General features: G+C 47.5%; 1 long non-coding RNA gene across 1 annotated transcript; it reads right to left on the bottom strand.

Annotated features, from left to right (window-relative positions):
• Nucleotides 1–1,341: 1,341 nt before the first annotated feature.
• On the bottom strand, nt 1,342–23,350 carry LOC132245701 (uncharacterized). The gene is made up of 3 exons (XR_009457399.1): nt 22,897–23,350; nt 10,574–10,626; nt 1,342–2,576 (listed from the first exon to the last, which is right to left on the bottom strand). It is a non-coding gene; the product is annotated as an uncharacterized LOC132245701 (long non-coding RNA).
• Nucleotides 23,351–23,435: the final 85 nt, after the last annotated feature.

The following is a 23,435-nucleotide window of genomic DNA, read 5'->3' as shown; positions in this document are numbered from 1 at the left end:
AATTAAGTAAATCGGCGAGGCAAATTTCATTGTCTTGTGCAACAGATCTGCTCCTTGTGGCTATTCTTATCTGTTTAATGTAATGACAAAAAAAAATCCTACTACTTTTTAACCCATTAGAACTGCAGAGACAATAAAGTTATAAGAATGAGCTGAATTCTGTTCTGGAACCATGTCACCAACACACACACACACCCACCCCCCGGCTCCCCTGGGATGTGCTGAGGAGTGCTGTGCCTCTCACTGGAGCTAGGGCTCCAGGCTGGAGCTGGAGGTGCCATGTGGGCCCTGTCTGACTCACGGCTCTGGCCGTATGCCCCTGGACTGGGTGGGCACAGCCGACCCAGGCTTCGCACCCCACTCCCCGGTTAGGGCACGGCTTGGCTGGGCCAGGCCGGGGGGGCTGCGATGCGGCGGGCCCAGCCTGGTTTATCTGCACATTACCAAGATATGGCAGCAGGTGCTGGGATGGGGCCGGAGCTGCGAGTCAGTATGGGGCAGACAGAGCACACGCACTGCCCCCAGACTGGCCAGCACCCCGCCCCAGCCACAGCCCCACAGCTCCCAGGTTCCTGCCAATCTGGGACTTTTGCTTAAATTTTCTGGGATGCTGAGACAGCCTATATAATCCGGCCAATCCAGGACATATGGCCATGCTACCAATACGGTAGTAATACAGCCAAATTCTGTTCTCAGATACCCTTAGGCAACTTTAAAGAAAACAACGGGGGTGGGAAGCCTAGTATAAGTATGAACAGAATCTAGCCTGCTGAATCTTTATTCCTAGAAATGAGACATGACCCAAATTTGACAATCAGAATCTGAGCTTACAGAGTGAAAGTCAATATTTGATCTAGAAGCCATTGAGAGACAATAAATAATGAACCGCATAATACTGTTTTTACAGAGTCACTTTTTAGAGTAAAACCTGGATATATATAACTTGCATAGGAGTCAGAAAAAATATGATATAAAACATTTAACATTTACAGTGGTTCTTATGAACCTATAAACCAGGAAATAGACTACATTTAATTTACTGGAATGCATTTGCTTAAAAACAAATTTCTCAGTGTGTTCTGAAGTTTCAAAACAAATGACACATTGACTGGTACAGCTATTTATACTACTGCAGTCATCAGTAAAAGTAAAGGCATTTAAAGCACACTGTCAGAATGAAGAAATATCAACTATAATTTCCAGAATCACAACTCATGATCTTCCATTTTCATCCTTTTAAAAGCCTTAAAAAATTCATGATTTGGATGTCAAATCTGATCGATGTGTTATGATTATTTGATATCAGACCAATGGGATTATAACAAAAACCAGCATTACACATTAGAAAAAAGAATATTTTTACTTTTGTTATATTGTATTTATCAGTTTAAGATGATATTACATCAAATTAATCAGTGAAGAAACAAGAAATAGATTCCACATAGTCATATCAGTATATCTTGTAAACATTTCATTGAAAAAAATTCCAAAATATTTTGGAGACTTGGTAAAGAAATAAGATTTAAGTCTGAACATCTTAAACGGTGCAAAAGTGCTGAGGTTTTTTTTGCAAAGATGCTAAGCATCTGAGGTCCTCATCTGTTGAATTTGAGCTATAGCTTTAGTGCTTCTGAAGAGAAGGCCCTTGATCTTTCAGAAAGTGCATACAAGATTCTTATGACCTAAAGAAACTTGCAGTCCAATAATGAGCAAAACAAAAAAATGATAAAATCAGCTCAACATTAGAATCAGTCTCCAAATTACCTAAACACTTTTCTTAGTTATAAATCTTTACTGTTTCCATATTCATTATTTATTTATACTGAGGTAGTACCTTTGAGCTGTAGTCATGGACCAGAGATCCATAATGCTTACAGAACAAAAAAAAGACAGTTTCTGCAAATGGTGTATAATCCCAGGATAATTATAATTTCTGAGTTTTTCTGAGAAAAGGACTGAAGTAGGAAAACATAAAGGCACAAAATCTTTCCAATATATTAAAAAATAACCCTCCACAACAACTTGCTAATACGAAGCTGAGGTTAGAGCTGCACATTGCTCACCGCGGCTCGTGTACTTCCTGAACACAAGAGCTTCACTCATGAACACTGGGAATGCAGACTGAAGTATCCACAGATACCCCTCAGGGGAATACTAGAATTACATAAAGCCCCTAGGCTACCCATAAATATCAAGAAACAAATTATAAATGTTAGAAAACAGGAAAAAGCAGAGTTAAGATAACAAATACCCTATGATTTTAGCTGCTCACTTTGGGATGCCATCACTGCTTTATCTTCTTTTGGGAAAAGGTATTAATTTACCATAGGTAAGGAGGTCCAATGCCCAATCTTCCCTTCCCTCACCTGCACTGTTTTTTCCCCCCTGTATCCGTGCACCACTCAGACCCCTTGACAACTCTTGCTTCAGGACTTCTTTTCTCTGTGGTACTGAGGAATTAATCCACTCTTTCCCATGGGGAATCACACTTAGAATTTTTTTGGAGAACTTCCTCCTTCTCTCTTCCCATCAAATGGTGCTGCTCCAGGAAATGGAAAGGGATTGAACCACAAAGTCTGAAACAGCAGACCATAAACAAGACTAATTTAAAATCTCATATATATTTTTTAATCTGGTGGTTAGCAACACTGCTTAAAGCTTTTCAATTCCAAGTTAGCATTGATACCACATTCAAAACTGCATCTAAGGATGTAAAGTGCTTCCATTTTGATTTTCTGCCATTTGACACCAGTCTGCCTTCCTTCTGTACAAGCATGAATTACTACACCGAAGTCTAAGATAATACAAATTTCTGCTCTGGCAACTTGACCACAAAGTTTTGATCCATATTCTACTAGCCAAGTCAATTTATCACAATCATGTTTTTGCATACTAAGACCACAGCAGCCATCAAGTCCTACCTTTGTGTCAATACAATATCAACTGGCTATTAGCCATATCCATCCCTCACATTATTTTAATGCAGGAGGTCTCCTAAGGGCTCATTTACCAAAGATGCTTGCTATCCTCATTACCCCCAATCCCAAGTTAGAATAAAACAAAAACTCATTTAAAACATCATAAATTGTCTTGAAGATTGGAATCAAAAGATAAGCCTAACCAAGATTAACCAAGAATTTAAGTCTTTAACTGAGACACAGAGCTTCTGAAGAAAACAGAAAGGTTCAATCTAAAAACATCAGAATTCATAGGAAGGAACAGGATGTATCCATTGAAATGGTGTGCATTGATTCAGAAGAAGTCATACATAATCCAGGAACTCTCTGCTAGATTTTGTATTTTCTCCAAACATGCAAATTATATTTAATTAATTCAGGATTTTGTATCTGAGTTTCTTAGGTTTCAAGGCTGTAATCTCCCAAAACAAACACATTTAAAGGTTAATCCTAGAAGTAAAGTTAAAAAGCACAAATTGTTTTATTTGCAAATCAAAGCCAACTCAGAGAAAATGTTGAGTATATACAAGATGTTATTATAAATCTCTAATAGCATTAGGAATATGTTTCTGTTGCTTCCACCCATAAATCGGACCAAAGCATCTCTAAAGCAGAGGCATGGGGATTTAATTCCTAACTCACTTCTCCCTGAAGCAATAGAATGGCGACTACAACAATATTCTAGAGAATGGCTTTAACTTCAATCATACTAGTGTAAGACCTACTCTGCTAGATGATGCTTTGCCAATGCACTCAGGAGACCTTTGTAGGCTCAGCTGCTGCTGACCTGTTTGGTAACACCTGGACCCACTGCAAACAGTTAATGGTGGCAAAGCAGTGATTCAAATTGTCTTGAAGATTAGTATCCAGTGAGCACTGTTCTACTTTGAATAATGTCAATAAGCAATACTGATAGTGCTCTGAAGAAGTCAAGGAGCCAGGAGAAAAACAGTAAGATAACATCAAGTCCTGGTACAATGTAGTAAAGGGGAGCCTTATTAGAGAAAGAAAAAAATATCAAGCAAACAACAAATGAGCGTGCCAAATCCTCACTTCCCAAATCCCATCTCCCATCAGATATTTTCCCAAGTCCCTGAATATAATCTTCAGGATTTTAGTAGAGCATTCAGACACAACAAACAGTTCAGAGAGAGCTCTGTTATCCCATGGGCCCAGCATTAGCAGGCAGAACTTTGACTGTCCTGCTCCAAAACCACAAGCCCCTCCCATTTGAGATACACGAGACTCTTCATTAGCAGCCGAGAGCACGGACCCAGAGAAGCACAGCTGAGGCAAAGAAAGCTGAAACCCTGTGTGAGTTTTGGCAAGGGGAGGATTTTTCAACAACAAATTTCAGTGAAAATTAAAGTTTGGAAAACTTCAGCTAGCTCCAAAGAAGAGCCATCTGATTCCTTTTACACCACCCCCCACACTGCTATACATCTTACTCTAAGCAAAAGCAATTTGTGCATGGGATAACTGGGACTACTGGAAGGTTCTCCCTAACACAGTTTGACCATATTTACTGGTAAATTTATCAGACTAGACATCACTTTAGAGGAGTGCTGGAACAATGCAGAGGTTTCACCAGGCAGATCCAACCAGCAATATCTGCATGCTGAACTCCCTGCTTCTGCCACTTTCCTGCCTCTTCCAATAGAGATGACCCTAAACCTCTCCTGTCTCTTCAGTTCCAGCTAGAATTCTGCTTACTCCAATGCCCTCTTTTGGCTGAGATGCTGTCAAGCTCCCTCTTTTACTACTTCTCCCCAGTTTCTACCTCCTGCCCCCCAAGTTGTTACCTGAAGTTGATGAACTTGCTTCTCTCTGTAAGACAGCTGCAAGGCAGAAGGTTGGATAGTCTGAATCTTTAGCTGGGACCTTTAATTCTATTGCACTTCCTCCTTTCTGGAAGGAAGTGACTGGAGCTGAAGAGGAAGAAAGGATGCCTGGAGAGGCCTTATAGGGTAGACTTGTCTAAGACCCATGTAGGGATCACTAAGTGCTCCAAGAGGGAGAGGCAAAGACAGTGATGAAAGGTTCAGGCTACTGGGTATACCAATCATAGATTCATAGATGCTAGGGTCGGAAGGGACCTCAATAGATCATCGAGTCTGACCCCCTAAATCATCCAAACCTAGACTGGAAAGGCCCCGCGGAATTCCTTTCCAGACTAGCTAGCATCCTGCTGATCCTTCTGAGGTCCAGATTGACCAAATTCCTCGCCTTCTCTCCAAGCCATTCTTCTTCTTCAGGCCCCCAATGACCATGAACCCTAGCATTGGACCAAGGTTTGTTAATCAACTATTTTTTCTTCAGCCAGCCCCTTTAGCTTCAAGTAAGGCTGCTGAATAGTTTTGGAGCATAATTAAAAAATGCTTATATTCTGCATTGTGCTATAGCCAGGAACTCATTTCATGACATTTAATTGTAGGCCTCAAACTATAAAGACCACCAGAATAGTGGCACTGAGCAGCACAGTCATTCTCAGTAACAGCAGAACCAAGGAGAATAACAGGGTCTGGCTGTGTCTATCAGCTGCCATAAAAAAAAACTCCATTATTTTCATTACATCTGTACACTGACTTCTGTCTGAGGAAGGGCACTGTTTGTCCTACAGGCAGGACCCATGGCAGTGGGGAGCACGGCAGCAGAAAAAGAACTGCATGGTAGGACAGAAGAGCACAGTGGACTCTAGGAAATACCAGGCGCGTCTACGCATTCATTAATGTGCTTATATACTGTGTATTTAGTTTAGTACTTGCTCAATAAAGTACTAAATAAATGTGCAGTAACTAGAGTTACTGCGCAGTAGTGCTGGTGCATAGTTATTTTGTAACACTTACTGTGCATTAACCTATTAACCAGGGAACTGGTTAACCTATGGAGAAACAGAAAAAAAGTGGATTTCCCCTACTACCCGAAAAAACACGGATTTTTCATTTTAACAGAGAAACACACAGATTTTGCATTTTCGCAAAGAGGTCTGTGCAGGATGGCAGTTCCAGTCTGCAAGGGGCTGGGGGGAGTGGAAGGAGGGTGGTCAGGCAGCAGGTGCCATGTACATGTACATGGCAGGTAGGCAGCCTTGAGAGCAGTTCCTGCAGGTAAGTCTGGCAGCGGGGGAGGGGGAAGAGAGGGGATCGAGGCCCCCATAGGGAGGGAGTTGGGCAGGGCTGGGGCAGTCAAGCGGTGCATGGGGCTTGGGGCCTGGAGCCAGAACGTGTGGCTGCAGGGCCCCAGCGGGGAATGGGACAGGGCTGTGGGCGGCTCATCCAGGGGAAGGGGGCAGGGCTGGCTCTCTGCTGATGTGCACATTCCCACGGACACAGGGGGACATGTGCCCCCCAGACCTGTGCGTGGGGTAGGGGTAGGGGCAGGTGAGGGTTGCTCACTGTGGGCTTGGTCTCCCCACCCTGCTGCCTTCCCCCTGGGACCTCTACAGCCCAGCAGGCAGGAGCTGGCATAACAGGGCAGAGTGGGGCCAGGCGAGGGTGCTCCTGGTCACTGCAAGCCCCATGTCACCCTGGCAAGGCACCCCCTGCCTGCCCTGCAGCAGCAGGTACAGTGGCTTGGAGTTGTGCCCCTTGCTGCTGTTGGGTGGGCAGGGGGTGTGTTACCAGGGCAGCATAGGGTTTGCAGCGGCAAGGAGCTTCCCCACCCAGCCCCACTGTATCCTGATGTGGTGGGTCCTGTCTGCTTGGCTGCAGAGGCCCCGGGGGGCGGGGGCAGCAGGGCGGAGAGCCTAAGCCCACGGTGGGCAGCCCACCCCCACACCTGCCTCTGTCCCGCACACAGATCTGGGGGCCATGGTTCCTCTTGTCCCTGCAGGAGTGCACGCATTGCTGGGGAGCTGGCATCTCTGCCTGAGCCCGCAGCAGGCAGCCTGCACCCATCCTCACCATGGGCTCTGCTCCCGCCATGCTCCCCGTGGCGGGGTGGGGAGCCGGGCTGCTATGCTGCAGCAGCTGCTGTCTCAGCTCTGTGGGCTGAAAGAGTTCAAGCACTTTCCCACCACACACTTTCAGAAAGCCAGTAGAGAAGGCTGTATACCATTCATGGACTGAGAGACTGAAGATATAATTCACGTAGGCATCAACAAATTCTTGCCGATTAGCCTTCTGCACCGTAATTTTGTCTCCTTCAGGTATTAATTTCTTCTGCTCTGTCACTCCATAGCTTTCCCTGCATATTGTAAAATTCAAGCAGAACATTTCTTCTACATCTTCTCCAGGGTAATCTAAAAGTTGCTGAAGACTCCTTCCTTCTGTAGGGGACAACTCTTTTAAATCTTCTAAGTAAGGTGTCATGTTCAACAGCTTCTTGTATAGAGCCAACGGAAAATGGAGGTCGACCACAGTGAAGTTGTATATGGCAAGTCCACATATTATTCCAATCGGGTGAAACCAGTTGTGTTCTACAAAACACTTATCTGAAAACCAGAGCAGGTTGGATTCTGCATAGTAAGTGAACATCCCATAAATGGGATTCAGGAGCTCTTTTAACAGCAAAAGGAAAAATTCCTGCTAGACTTTAGGAAAGCTGATCTCAATGTACTCAGGCGATTAGTCAAGGAAGCACTGCAGAGTAGGAGTTTTGAAGGGATGGGAGCCCAAGAAGGGTGGCTGTGCCTAAAAGAAATGATCTTTCGGGCACAAAGCAAGACGATCCCCGAGCGAAGCAAAAAAGGGAAAGGGGCCAGGAGGCTTCCATGGCTGACCAGAGAAATCCAGGGCAGCCTAAGGGCCAAAAGGGGAGCACATAAAAAGTGGAAACAGGGTGAGATCACTAAAGATGAATATACCTCCTCTGCTCGTGCTTGTAGGGAGGCAGTTAGGCGGGCCAAAGCTACCATGGAGCTGAGGATGGCAACCCAAGTAAAAGACAAGAAATTGTTTTATAGATATATTGGGAGTAAAAGGAAGGCCCAAGGAGGAATAGGACCCCTGCTAAATGGGCAGAAACAATTGGTGACAGATAGGGGGGACTAGGCTGAACTCCTCAACGAGTTCTTTGCCTCAGTGTTCCTAAGTGAGGGGCACGACAAGTCTCTCACTGGGGTTGTAGAGAGGCAGCAGCAAGGCGCCAGACTTCCATACGTAGATCCTGAGGTGGTGCAGAGTCATTTGGAAGAACTGGATGCCTTTAAATCGGCAGGCCCAGATGGGCTCCATCCGAGGGTGCTGAAGGCACTGGCCGACATCATTGCAGAGCCACTGGCAGGAATATTCGAACGCTCGTGGCGCACGGGCCAAGTCCCAGAGGACTGGAAAAGGGCTAATGTGGTCCCCATTTTCAAAAAGGGGAGGAAGGAGGACCCGGGCAACTATAGGCCAATCAGTCTCACCTCCATCCTTGGTAAAGTCTTTGAAAAAATTATCAAGGCTCACATTTGTGAGAGCCCGGCAGGGCAAATTATGCTGAGGGGAAACCAGCACGGGTCTGTGGCGGGCAGATCGTGCCTGACCAATCTAGTCTTTTTCTATGACCAGGTTACGAAACGCCTGGACACAGGAGGAGGGGTGGATGTCGTATACTTAGACTTCAGGAAGGCCTTCGATACGGTATCCCACCCCATACTGGTGAACAAGCTAAGAGGCTGTGATGTGGATGACTGCACAGTCCGGTGGGTGGCAAATTGGCTAGAGGGTCGTACCTAAAGAGTCGTGGTGGATGGGTCGGTCTCGACCTGGAAGGGTGTGGGCAGTGGGGTCCCGCAGGGCTCGGTCCTTGGACCGATACTCTTTAATGTCTTCATCAGCGACTTGGACGAGGGAGTCAAATGTACTCTGTCCAAGTTTGCAGATGACACAAAGCTATGGGGAGAAGTGGACACGCCGGAGGGCAGGGAACAGCTGCAAGCAGACCTGGACAGGTTGGACAAGTGGGCAGAAAACAACAGGATGCAGTTCAACAAGGAGAAATGCAAAGTGCTGCACCTAGGGAGGAAAAATGTTCAGCACACCTACAGCCTAGGGAATGACCTGCTGGGTGGCACAGAGGTGGAAAGGGATCTCGGAGTCCTAGTGGACTCCAAGATGAACATGAGCCGGCAGTGTGACGAAGCCATCAGAAAAGCCAATGGCACTTTATCGTGCATCAGCAGATGCATGACGAATAGGTCCAGGGAGGTGATACTTCCCCTCTATCGGGCGCTGGTCAGACCGCAGTTGGAGTACTGCGTGCAATTCTGGGCGCTGCACTTCAAGAAGGATGCGGATAACCTGGAGAGGGTCCAGAGAAGGACAACTCGTATGGTCAAGGGCCTGCAGACCAAGCCCTACGAGGAGAGACTAGAGAAACTGGACCTTTTCAGCCTCCGCAAGAGAAGGTTGAGAGGTGACCTTGTGGCTGCCTATAAGTTCATCACGGGGGCACAGAAGGGAATTGGTGAGTATTTATTCACCAAGGCGCCCCCGGGGGTTACAAGAAATAATGGCCACAAGCTAGCAGAGAGCAGATTTAGATTGGACATTAGGAAGAACTTCTTTACAGTTTGAGTGGCCAAGGTCTGGAACGGGCTCCCAAGGGAGGTGGTGCTCTCCCCTACCCTGGGGGTCTTCAAGAGGAGGTTAGATGAGTATCTAGCTGGGGTCATCTAGACCCAGCACTCTTTCCTGCTTATGCAGGGGGTCGGACTCGATGATCTACTGAGGTCCCTTCCGACCCTAACATCTATGAATCTATGAGTCTCCCATGGTTGGCAGCTGGGGCTCAGGTGCTGCTGCAGGGGGTGGGAGGCTGTGGACCCAGGTCCCTGGCCCTGTAGCCCTGGCAGCTGGGGGTCCCCTCTGGCAGGGCTGTGGGGGGAGCAGGGGGCTGCAAGTGGGGGGGAGCCAGCAGGGGTGTGGGAGGGAAGTGAGGGGCACCAGCAGAGCCAGGAGGCTGTGGGGGGTGCAGAATGAGGGGCACCAGAAGAGCCAGGGGCTGTGGCTTGGGAGTGAGGGGCCTGGACCTGCATTCTGTGAGCTAAGGGGGCAGGGGGAGCCCTGATTTTTCATGATAAAAACCCCAAAATCAAATGCCAAAATGTATAGGTATCTAGAATGTATTTTATTATAGTGATTGAGGCACTGGTAGGCATGAATGACTAGTGCCTCCTGCAATGGGGGAGCACCATGGAGGCAAGCAACAAGCAGGGACTGCCCGCAGCTGCCACCAGCAGTGTTGGCAGTGGCGAGTGGCAACGCCCACAGAAGCTGGGGGTGGCCAATCTTGGGTTCGGCATGTACCCCCCTGTGCTCCTCCTGTGCGTTGCCTATGCTGGTAGGTGTCCAAATTTAATTGTCAATAAAACAGTGTGTTTAATTGATACCTATATACATTTAGTGGTGTTTCAGTTTAATTGCTAATTTGGGGCTTTTAATCAGAAAATTTGAGATTTTTTATTAAGGAAAACCAGGATCCATATTAATAACACTGCACGATAGGTTATTAGCACGGTTTTAAACTGTACACCACTGCACAGTGTTATTAGGCTAATGCACAGTAAGTGTCTCATGTAGCTGTGCCCACTGAGAGCTAAAGCCCTAAAGTGAGGCCTTCAACCAAGCAAGCAAAGATGCCCAAAAGCGGGAAGCCTGAGTATATTTGTATTTGAATGAATGTTTCCTTACCGAACTGCACATTATATTTATCTTCAGCTCCTCAGCATCATGCATCCAGAAACCTAAAAGATAATTCCAAAGATTTAATGAAACACAAACCATCTGAATTAACCCATCTGTAAATAGGATAAAATGATAAAATTACATGCTGCATAGGATGTCACTGAGGCTAAACTATGCTGCAGAGAGGATAATTGACAGATAAAGTCAATTGCACAGGACTCTATCACAGGGTAATGGTTTCCTGCTGCTAGAAGAATACACTTATAAAAAAAAAATTCTGAATCTAATATAGTACACACATTTATTTTCAATGCAGGAGACCGATCCCATTACAGGAATCCATTATGATGATGTTACTTTTATAATACTAAATGATTCATAAAGCAGGAATCATTTTGTATGAGAGAACTTTCTGCAGGAACAGGACAGTTTCTCACAGTACTGGGAAGGCTTCATTATTATCAACCTTTATAATCAGTCAAAAGAAGATTGAAGTACAACTTGTTCTGACTTAACTGGCTGAATTTGAACCTTAGGAAACTGATAGTCTATCTAGAGCAGTGGCTCTCAGCCTTTTTAGACTTGAGGCACCTCTTCAAAACTTTTCAGAATTGAATGGCAGCCCATTTTAAAAAAGGAATTTAAAGATATTATTCTTATTATAATATAACATAATCAATTAATAATTAATATGTTCGTAATTAATTTGATGGTATAACTCTATTCCATTCACCCCACCGCCATCACTGCTGTGCCCAAGTGGAACAGTGCCGTGCACCTCCGGAAGAGCCAGATCAGGAAGTGCCTGTGGCTGGAGTGTGTTTTTGCCACATCTCCTGTGAGAGCTGAGCCACCATTCTGAATTCCACTAGACCCACAACACAGTTTTAGGGGTGAACTAAAAGAGTAGTAGGAAGCAATGTGTTGTGTTTGGAATTACAAACCCTTTCCCCATAGATTCGCAGCATCTACAGAAAATGCACAGCCTCTCTGCTGCCCCCCAGGAGTGGACAACTGAGTTGGATATCCACACATACTCCCAAGTGTATCTGCACAGAGGTACTCATTTTCTTTTGCTTGTTTTATTCTTTAGAATTCAAATGTATTTTTCCCCAATAGATGAAAAGTTTCAATAATTAAAAATATAACCTTCTTCTCAACATATATATTATTTATGTACTATTTGTGCTTTACTCTGCTTGGGGAAGAAAACAGGTTGAACAGTTGAACTTTCTGGTTTTCATTCACAACAAAATGTTTGCTTAGTAAATACTCCTTGTCCCTGATTCTTGCCTGTAATCGAGACAGATTTGTACAATTTCTGGCTTTAACCTCTCGTGAGTTATAAGCATTCTAGGAAAACATTTAAATACAACCAAAAGGCTTTCCCAACAATAAATGTTGAATGTCTGAGAGCATTCCTGTTGATACGTGCCTTTGTAAAATACATGCTTTACAAAAAACTACACCTGGGACATATGCTACTTAATGGTAAAAACATGAGCAAATGGTGACTGACTGGAATTACTTTTATTTTGACTGTGTGATCAGGTCAATGCCAGGGGACTGAAGGATACTTTATGCAATTTGGGGCTATCAAAAAAGGAACAACTCATTCCACAGTCTGTTTCCACTACAGTTGAGGAGACCACAAGGAGGGTTACACTGACTGAAGACTGAACTGCTGCCCACTCTTGCCAGAACCTCTAAGCCACTAGCCATCCCCATGATGTATCATGTAACATGTTCGATGTTTCCCAAACTTTTGATACCCGGAGCACACTCTTCTGGATTAAAATTGGCAAGGGTGTTTGCTCTGTCCACTGCCTGTCCCCTCCCAGCCCCTGGTCTACACTTCAGGGCTAGGGACAGACATTCAAAAAGCCTGAGCCTGAATTGATTCAATTGTTGCAGGTTAGTTTAACCTGGCTAGGCAAGAAATACCCAGGTAAGAGACCCGGATAGTCCTGGGATTAGGGGGGCAGTGCATACACATTCAGAAGGCCTTAGATGCCTCTACACTAATGCTTGTAGTATGGGGAACAATTTGCCCTCCTGCTAGCTAACACAAACCCAGACACAGTGGGGCTCAGTGAAATGTGGTGGGATCCAATGCATGACTGGGAGGTGAACAGCAAGGGCTACAGACTGTACAGGAGGGATAGAACAGGGAGAAAAGGTGGGGGTGTGGTGCTCTATGGCAAAGAACAATTCACATCCTCAACGAGCAGCACTGGGTCAGAGGAGGGGCAGACTGAAGTGCTCTGGGTCAGAATACAAGGGGGTGGGGGGAAAGGGACTTAACAGTGGGTGTCTTCTACAGACCACCCAACCAGGGAGAAGAGCTAGATCGGGAATTCTCAGGTCAGCTCGTGGAGGCAGTTAAGTCAAAAGATGTGGTCATCATGGGTGACCTAAATTATCTGGACATTTGCTGGGAAGAGCAGTCAGCCAGGTCTGACCACTCACGTAGGTTCCTAGTCTTGTTACAGGACCTCCATCTAACCAAGGAGGTGCACAGTCCCACCAGGGGAAATGCCTTGTTAACCTGGTCCTGGCCACAAGCAACAACCTGGTGAGGGTACTGTGGGTGCTCAATCTCTTGGGCGTTAGTGATCATCGCCTACTGGAATTCACCATCCAGCGCAGGGTGACAAAGGCCAGTAAGACAACAGCCCTGGACTTCAGGAGAGTGGATTTCATTGAGCTAAGGAGACTAGTCGGGGAGGCACTGAGGTCCCGGAGGGATGGGGAGTTGGGAGTCCAAGAAGAGTGGTTGTTTCTGAAGGAGATGATCCTCCAAGCCCAAAGGGTAGCAATCCCAGCACGGATCAAAGGGGGCAAGAGTGCTCAAAAGCCCCCATGGCTCACCAAAAGCATCCAGGAACGTCTCAAAGCTAAGGAGGCATACACCCAATGGATGGGAGGGGCCATCACCAGGGAGGATATATATATATACTTCCGTTGCTCGGGTTTGTAGTGGGGCTTTTAGGAAGGCCAAGGTGGAGATGGCACTGGGACTAGCAACCCGGATCAAGGATAACAAGAAATCCTTTTTTAAATACATAGGGGGTAAAAAGAAGGTTCCAGGTTCTCTGCAGACACACTTGGAAATCCAGTGGTCTCATCAGATGACAAAGCTAACCTATTTAACAATTTCTTTACCTCCATTTTTCTAAGCAAGGACCACGTCATCCCCCCCACTGGGATCCCTGATGGTCCCAGGGGAGGCGCAGCCAGGTCCAGGGTCAGAGAGGACCTAGTCAGGGAACTTCTGGTGGGACTGGACATGTTCAAATCAGCAGGTCCTGACAGTCTCCACCCCAGAGTGCTGAGGGAATTAGCAGAGGTCATTGTGGGATCCCTGGCATAGCTTTATGAGCACACGTGGTGCTCTGGCGAGGTGCCAGAGGACTGGAAAAGGGCCAATGTGGTCCCCATTTTCAAAAAAGGGAAGAAGGAGGACGCAGGAAATTATAGGCCTGTTAGTTTTACCTTGGTCCTGGGGAAGCTCTTTGAGAAAATTATCCAGGTGCACATCTGCAAGGAGGAAGCAGGGGAGTGTATGCTTAGGGGCAACCAACATGGGTTCATTAGAGGCAGGTCCTGTCAGACCAACCTGGTGGCCTTCTACGACTAGGTCACAAAATCCTTGGATGCAGGTGTCATGCTTGACATAGTCTTTCTGGACTTTAGGAAGGCCTTCGACACTGTCTCTCACCCCATTCTCGTTAAGAAATTAGGAGATTGTGGTATCGATGCCTACACAGTCAGATGGGTCACCAATTGGCTGGAGGGCTGCACCCAGAGGGTGGTGGTGGCCAGGTCATTTTCGAGCTGGAGGGATGAGGACAGAGGGGTCCCCCAGGGCTTGGTCCTTGGGCCCGCACTGTTCAACATCTTCATCAGTGACTTGGATGAGGGGGTGAAAAGCACCCTGTCCAAATTCACAGATGACACTAAGATGTGGGGAGAAGTGGGCACGCTAGAAGGGAGGGACAGGCTGCAATTGGATCTGGACAGGTTACAGAGGTGGGCGGATAAAAATAAGATAGGATTCAATACTGACAAGTGCAGGGTACTGCACCTAGGGAGAAAGAACCAGCAGCATACCTACAGGCTGGGGAACTCCCCTCTCATCAGCACAGAGGCAGAAAAGGATCTTGGAGTCATTATAGACTCTAAGATGAACATGGGCTGCCAATGTGGGGACGCAGTCAGGAAGGCTAATCGCACCTTGCCAGCATCCATAGATGCATCACAAGCAGCTCCAAGGAAGTGATCCTCCCCCTCTAAGCAACACTGGTCAGGCCACAGTTGGAGTACTGCATCCAGTTCTGGGCACCACACTTCAGGAGGGATGTGGACAACATCGAGAGGGTCCAGAGGAAGAGACTCGCATGATCAGGGGGCAGCAGCGCAGGCCCTATGAGGAGAGGCTACAAGACCTGAACCTGTTTAGCCTCCACAAGAGAAGGCTGAGAGGGGATCTGAAGGCTGTCTATAAACTGGCCTTCAGAGGGAGACCAGCAGGCAATGGGAGAGTCCCTGTTCCCCTGAGCACTACTGGGAGTAACAAGGAATAATGGCCATAAGTTAACTGAGAGTAGATTCAGGCTAGATATCAGGAGGCACTACTTCACAGTCAGGGCGGCTAGGATCTGGAACCGACTTCCAAGTGAAGTGGTGCTCACTCCTACCCTAGGGGGTCTTCAAAAGGAGGCTAGATAATCACCTAGCTGTGGTCGTTTGACCCCAGCATTCTTTCCTGCCCATGGCAAGGGGTCGGACTTGATGATCTGCTCAGGTCCCTTCTGACCCTACCAGCTATGAAACTATGAAACTAAACCAGTTTGCAATCGCACAGACACACACAGAAATGCAGGCACATGCCTGTAGTGGCTCAGGCTAGAAGCTGGGGAGCGCTAGAGCAGCCCTCCCTTCCCTTCCATAGTGCTGAGCTGAGAAGGGCATGGCCAGGCCCCGGCAGGATGCCCTGATTAGGGAGAGGTCATCCCTCCCCGCCCTGAGCAGCTCAGCAGGCAGTTGATAACACAGTGTTTATCATCCCTAACTCAGTGTTTATTACCCCTTAAGAAAACAAACAAACAAAAGCGTCTCTCCATTAGTTGAAGCTCTTGTTAAACAACTTTTTCCAAGGAAGGAATGGAGGATCATTACCAGCTACCTGTTGATTAACTCCAAAAAGCCCTAAGTGGACTCAGTCCTGTCTGCCTTTGTCTGGTCTCCCACAGCATGGACCATAGCCAACATGTGGTATACTAGCTAATGCTGAGAGGTGTCTGTGTAAGGCAGAGGGGAGGGGGAAATCTCTGGTTAGCAGGGAGTGGTGAGGAGGGGGGGGGAGCAAGGAGAAGCCAGGTAGATGTCTGCAGTCTCTGCTGGAGCTGCAGCCAGGGAACAGAGGGCAGGGGCCAGCCCTGCTGTAGAGCAGAGGGCCCAGCTCAGAGAGCATGCTGGGATGCTGGGGGAGTCTGGTTTAACTTAAATCAGGAAGGGGTCTGGGACAGACATTGTATAAACTAGTTTGACCCAAATCAGTTAAGTCTGATACTGCATTCAACCAGGTTTACCTCAAACCAGTTTCAGCCATTTTCTGATAACTTAAACCGGTTTATGTGTAATGTCTGTCCCTAGCCCAGTGGGCGAGGGCAAGGCCCACTGTTGTGGCTGTTCCTGGAGGGTATCACATGCAGCTCCTCCCACCAGCCCTGCGAGTGGTTAAATTTGGTTAAATTTATATAACTAATGGAAAATTTTAGCACTAAAGTCAGGATCTCCTTCTAATTGTTTCAAGATTGCTAAGTCTGTTAAAGAGAGACCTACTCATGGACAATCACAATCAGAAGCACTCATTTCTCAGCATGTCACCTGTGCTGTGCGTGGCACATAATGGCAGTAAGGCAGCAATGAATTCCAGTGTCTTGGCTGACTATTCTGTGCACCTTGCAAAATTGTTTCTTTTGACTGTATCTATCTATAAACATGTTGGTAGAATGTTGTTACTTCCAGTTTCTTTCCTTTACAGAGCATATTCTTAGTGAACATCTTCCAAGGGTTTTTTTAAAAAAAAATATTATAGAAAGACAAACACAAAAAAATTCTAGCAAAAACCTTTTAGAAATGACTGCTGCATAAACAAAGCATGAGTGCACGCAGCAATTGCATGTTCTAAAACAGCCCACTCAGTTGTTCTCAACGATTCAAGAACACAGCCACATGGGCAGATTCACAGGGTTTGAGTTGCCGGCATCTGTGCTGAAATAATGGTCTGCATGTTAAGGTTTTATTCATTAAGCAACTTCTTCAACAGAGGAAAAATATTGATTTATTTTATTTAAACCCCTCCCCCTCCAGATATGGCAGCTGTGTAAAAAAGGCAACTGAGAAGTGTTAATGTGTCTACACATCGTGATCCAAATGCTATTTCTCTATCAAACAAAATACGTACAAAAATACCATTGTGCCTGAAACCATGTTGTCTTGACAAGCTGTCACTATGGAATGCCTCAGTGGGTCACAACCCAGCTACACCAGCAACTCCATCTCTGTTCCTAACCTGCCCAACTGGTTATGTCCTTCTGGGACAACAGGGCTAGGATGGTATGTGACAGCAGGAAATAAAGCATCATTGGTAAGGAAGGAAATGTTGAAGAGCTTGCCATGCATACCCGATTCCTCTGACAAGCGCTTAGGTGGTATGGTATACTAAGGGAAGACACGGTAAATGTTCCCACAGACAAGCCTAAGAGGTCCCCAATTACTTGGCAATATATTAACATGTTCCTATTGCTTTCAGTGGGTGCAGACTTCAACCCTGAATTTTCAGACTAAGTTTCTACTACAAATTGCTGCACCCTGTAGACTTCCACTGCCAAGTCACATGCTCTGTTTATTTACTCCCACTCTGGGCTTTGAATTTTTTCACACTTTCCGATCTGTCACTAGCAAATATACAAGGGATCAAACAACATACTTGTAAACCACCATGTCTTCAAAATAACTGTAATTACCAAGTAAAAGTAACAAGTCACAAATGCACAATCCCAATGCATGTCATGCTACACATTTTTGCAAACGACAAGGTTTCACAACACTCTTTATATTAGTAAAAGATTTTGTAATGTCTCAATTGTTGCACAGATGTTCAGCTTCGGTCACTTGACCTCAAGCAATATCAAAACCATAGTGTTTCACATGGTGTTTTTTCACATGCCCATCCTTTTGTCGGGGGTGTGTGTGGGGGTATTGTCCTCATTCCCCAAGGAGCAGGTGGGATTTGCACCTTTATGTGGCCACCTCAGTGGGGATAGATGTAACATTGTGGCAACCACTTACCACCATGACCACAGCAGGAGCTCCGATGTCATGGATCCATGTTTGTCTGGCTCAAAACCTTCCTTTCTCAGACGAAGGAGAGTTCAGTATGCAGAAGGCCTTCCCATGACAAGAATCAGTGTTATCTTGTCCAGGACATCTATGCAGGTTTGGGGGGTGGAAAATGCCACTGAGGGGCCACCCCATGGTTCTGCTACCATTTCCATGAACCTAATGAAAAGGCGTTCACAAAAATGAAAAACTGTGGGTGAGGGAACCATATTGTGTATTTCCCTTCCAGTAAACAATCCACATTTTTCGTCCTTATGCATCTTCTGTGGAACAATCTTTCCTGCAGTTAGAGACGTTCTTACGCTGCCCCATATCCCAACATTGTATTGATTTTTGTGGCATTATCCACCTCCCAGATACATACATTTGCATAAAGCAGTGGTCTCCAACTCTTTAAAGCAGGAGATCACCTTTGGTATTTAAAAGCAACCCAAGATCTACCGGGCACCACCGCCCCCACCTGATTCCCCCCTCCACCCAGCAGGTAAGTCTGTGGGGGGTGGGGGGGGGCAGATCAAGGCAGAGGGAGAAAAATTATGTGGGAGCGTGCCTCCCAAGCAGGTAAGTCCCACCCAGCACTCAGCCTCACACCATGCAGGCACTCAGCCTCCCACCCCAGACTCAGATTGACTCCAAGAGGCTCAGAGTTCTACCAATGGATCGAGACCCACTGGTTGGTGACCACCGACATAAAGAAATGCAAATACATTTGCGTCAAGAACTTCTCAGAAAGTGACAGAAAACTGGCAAAAAGGGGGCTCCTAAAACTGGTAATGGGAGAGACAACATTTATCTGCAGGGTACTGTCATGACCCAAAGGTCTGATTTTTTTTTTGTGTGTGCTTCGGCACTCGAATTATCCCCGTGGGTTTACAACTTCATTGCACGGAGGAGTTCTGCTGCGCAGAGAACCTGCGTGCAAAGGAGTGTTCCCGCCACGTTGCAGCGATCTTTGCAGGGTGCATTTCCTTTGCAGCACAGAAATGCACGATGCAAAGATTTCCCGCTCGTCGTATGCAGATTCGTGCCCCGCAATTGGCTAGTGCTAAATTATTCACACGTGGCGGCTAGCTATTGGCCTGCTAGCCGTATAAGAGGCTTGAGCAGTTTCCGCCCAAGCCGAAGAGGACTCCGCATCCATCTCGTGGGGACTCTGGGTGTGCGCGGCAGGGTAATAGAAACCCTGTGTGTCGCTCAGAGGAGTTTGGTGGCCTGATCCACCGCCCACCTCTTCCCGTCTTTGAACGGAGCCTACTATAAGACGTAACGACGAGTTTTATGCGTGCTTGTCCTGGACATCCGGAGTTTGTCTGCGTGGAGCCTAGCAAGCTCCACGTGATTGTTCGTGTTCTGTCTGCGTGGAGCCTTGCAAACTCCACGTGTGTTCGTGTTTTCTGTTGTAACCGCAACTCAAGCAAGTTCTCAGCCTACACCACGACCATCTCGGTGTAAGTAAAACAATCTTAAAATCAAACGTTACGTGTCTGTGCCTAATTCTAGCTCGGCGACCTCCCTCTCCGACCCGGCCTGCCCAGGTGGCTGGCCGCAGCCCGCGTGCAGAGCAATGAAAAGGGCCCAGGGTCTGACCCGGCCCGCACAGGTACAAGCTTGAATCTTAACCAGATCAGGAATGACACAAAAGGAAGCTGACGACCTCTAGGTTAGGGCCAAGGCACATTGAGAAGTGGGCTGCTGCTAGTGATGCTGTTGCAGTTGTTAGAACAGTGGTAGGCAAAATACAGCCCATGGCAAGTCTCTCAGCCCTGCCTGGCCCAGGCATGGGAAGCAGCTTGGGTCATGGCTCATGCAACCCATCCCACTCCCCCAGACACACAGTGGGGCTGGGGTGGCACAACAGCCAGACTCAGCTCCCCAGCAGCCCCAGTGGCTGTGGCTCCTTCTAGGTACCACTGCCAGCATCATTGCCATCACTGAACCCAGCCCCACTACCTGGGCACCCCGGTCCTCTGCCTTGCCCTGAATCCACCACTGGGGGTACCAGGTGGAGTGGGTGGGTGGGGTCTCCATGAAGACAGCCTGGGACCTTTGTGGGCAAGGTGTGCGCTGCTGGGAAGATGGGTTGGGGCTGTGAGTGGGAGGTGTTCAAGAGCAGGATGAGTGGGTGGGACCAGGGCTGAGATTACAAGGCGGTGACAGTGTGGGGCTGGGGCCTGGGGCAGAGCCATAATCTGCTCCTCACATGTCCCTGCAACAGCTGCCAGTTCCACAGGCATGGGGGTGTGGGGAGCAGATTGTGGCTCTGCCCCAAGCCCTGGCCCCACACTGTCACAGACCTGTGATACCAGCCCTAACCCCCACCTGTCCCATTCCTGGACACTGCTCTCCACCCATCCATGGCCCCATCCCATCTGCCTATGCCCTGCCTGTGGAGGTCCTGGGCCAGTCTTTATGGAGACTGTTAGGGTGACAATAATTTGGATTACTGAGGTGCATTGGATCTGCAGCTGGAACAAGGCTTTTAATCTTTGTCTCAGCAAAGCAGCTGGTCACAAGGCAAAATGATGTAAGAAAATAAACTTGCAAATGCTTAGGCAAGTAGTTTCTTTAACAATGGAATTGTGTGAAGGATACACGATTCCTTGTGTAAGAAGAACAAGATGCAGCCCACCAGCTATCGTCAGGAGATAAGACAGAAGCCAGACCTTGGAGAGGCTGCTGGAGTCAGCAGACAACCAGAAAGAACCAGCAAGTGACCGAGAGTACGCGAGTTCCTGGCCTTACGCATGTGCTCTTAGCAGACAGGCATCTAAATGAATGAAATGCATAGGCAATTCTATGCGAATGCAGTAAACAGTAAACAGAGGAGGAGCTTGAGATGGGAGGAGAAATGGGTGGAACCTGAGGAGGGACATAGGTGGAATGAATGTTAATATGTATGAACCAAGGTGTGTAAAATGTGAAAGGAACTAATGTTCAGTGTGGCTCCCTGGTTTGTTCGTTTTTTGGGAGCTAGTCAGAAGTTGTCTCCATTCTGAATAAAGCTGTTGCGAGCAATGTGTGCTAGTGTTTGCTCCCTGCTTGCTCTGGCTAATGAGTAACAGGATCCATGAGCAATTGGCTCGTTGTCTCCCTAATTGTTGGGTGCCACATGAAGTCGGGGTCTAATAGAGACCCTGCCCATCCACCCACCCACTCCATCTGGTGCCCCCTGTGGTGGGTGCAGGACGAATGGGATCAAGCCAGATAGGATCAAATGTCTGCCTGCCCCCCCGCCGTGTCAAGCCAGGTCAGCCCCTCCTCCTCCCCCCGCTTGCCTACAACAGCCCACCAAAACTCCCCAAATGGCCTCCAGCCCAAATAATTTCCCAGTCCTGTGTTACAAGTTCCCCAGAGCCATAAAGCCTTTTGTGACCGCAGAAAACTCTTCAGAACAACACCATGTCCACCTTCCCTGCCACACCAAGTTTCAAATGAAGTCACCACTGCCAGACAAGTACTGATGTGGACATTGCTTCTGCTAGAAAGAAGTGCTTGGTAACAAGGGAAACACCTGGATAGCAGAATATTTTATTGTTATTTCTGTATTTACCCAAACCCAAAACAAGGTTTTTTTCACCATTCAAAATGGCGGGGGGAGGGGAGGGGAGGGGCAGGTCTTGGCTTCAAGTACCAGCCTGGGGCACCTGTGGCTCTGGGTCCGCGGCCTAGGTGCAGGGCTGGAGCTGCAGCTATTACTGCTGCTGCCTTGTGGCAGCTGGTGTGGTGGGGGAAAGGGGCCACAGTGAGAGGGAGCACTGGGGAGACTGCATGGTGCGGTGGGGCAAGCACAGGTGAGACAGCATGGGACAGTTGCGGGGAGATTGCATGGTTTGCAGTTGTGGTGGGAGCCTGGGAGGAGACTGTCACAGGAGGTGCTGCAGCTCCTGCTAGGATGCAGGCCCAGAACTAGAGTTGCTTCTTGGATGGGGCTGGAGTTGTAAGGTTTGACCTAGAAACTACTATGCAAAGCCTAAGCAAAAGCGAATGTTGTGTGTCGAATGCCCATCTGCAATGATAAGGGGCAGACAGTCTTAGATAGAGGAAGCTTGAAAACAAAAAACAGAATCAGAGGTACTGGAGCAAAGAGCTCATTAAAATACTAAAAATCACACCCCGAGGCGGGGAAGATATATGCTAATGGAACATATATGTACGTTAATGAGATACATAGCTAAAACACAGGTATAGAGACATGCTCAGTAAAGAACTCCTTGCGTCACTCCTTTATAACCAATTAGCAAACAAGGATGCTTATGAAGATTCAACCTCTGGTATATAAGGGGCTCAGTATTGAATGTGCTTGTGCTTGTCTTGGGAGATTATTCCGCTTGCACCTTTTATTGCTAGCAATAAATCATTTTTATATTTTCACCCCTGGTATCTTTATTGGCCTTTGCATACCGGGCACGAACCCAGACTTGGGCTGGGGCCTAACAGAGTCACCATGTGCTCCGTGCCCTGGCCTGGAACTGGAGTTGGAGCCAGACTGGCAGAAACAGGCCAGAAGGCAAGTCACCAGGTGGGCAGACAGCAGGGTGAGGGGAAATGACAGGGAGGAGAGCAGGCAGGAGCGACGTGTAGGGGGTGCACACAGGTGCACGTGCACCCCCTGTACATGGCAGTGCACCCCCTGCAAAAAGATGACCTTCCACTAATTACATCCTAGATATGGAAAATGTATAAACTATAAATTATAAATTCATAAATTTACAACTTATTAATTTATAAACATATTACTTTATAAAGGAATCAGAACTCGTGGTAGAGGTGATCCCTTTTATTCGACCAACTCAATTACTACACAGATCTACTTTTAACTTTATAACTTTATCAATTTATTCAATACATTCCATTTATACATTTTACAATTTATCAAGTTAACGGATACATTTATAATGAAATCATTTATAGTTTCCCACCTCTAGAGTTGTAGGGGGTGGGAGTGGAGGCATCTTCACTTCCAAATGCCCGCACACTCGGGTAAATACGGTAGTGAGCGCCATGGGGGAGGCAGGGCCCTCCCACCAGGCACGTGACTACTCTGGAGTAGCCCGGCGAAGGTCGCGGAGCCGCCCGGTGACCCCGCCCTCAACGGCGCAGCCGGGGGTGAGGGCCCGGGCTGCACCTGCACCTGCCCGCGCCTGCGCACACGATGATCACGCGCCCCCCAGCCCCACCTGGGTCGTCCCCTCTCACGTGGACGCGCCTCAGGGAAAGCTTCCCCTCTCCCCCTCGCTAAGCAACAGTTGCTGGGCAGGGGACGGAGCTCCCCCAGCGTACTCCACTGCGAATTGGTTCGTTTTAAACCCCACCCTCGGCCGCCGGCCGAAAGACCTTGCACACTTATGAGAAGGGAACGGAGCACGCATGCGCACTCGGTTTTGCCGGGTCGGGCTGCCTGCGTCGTGCCTGTCTGAAAATGTGTGCGCGCCCGCAGCCGCCCCCAAAGGCTCGCGGC

Source organism: Alligator mississippiensis, chromosome 1, assembly GCF_030867095.1.
Source record: "Alligator mississippiensis isolate rAllMis1 chromosome 1, rAllMis1, whole genome shotgun sequence".
NCBI lineage: Eukaryota > Metazoa > Chordata > Crocodylia > Alligatoridae > Alligator > Alligator mississippiensis.
This window is presented reverse-complemented; position numbering and strand designations above follow the sequence as displayed.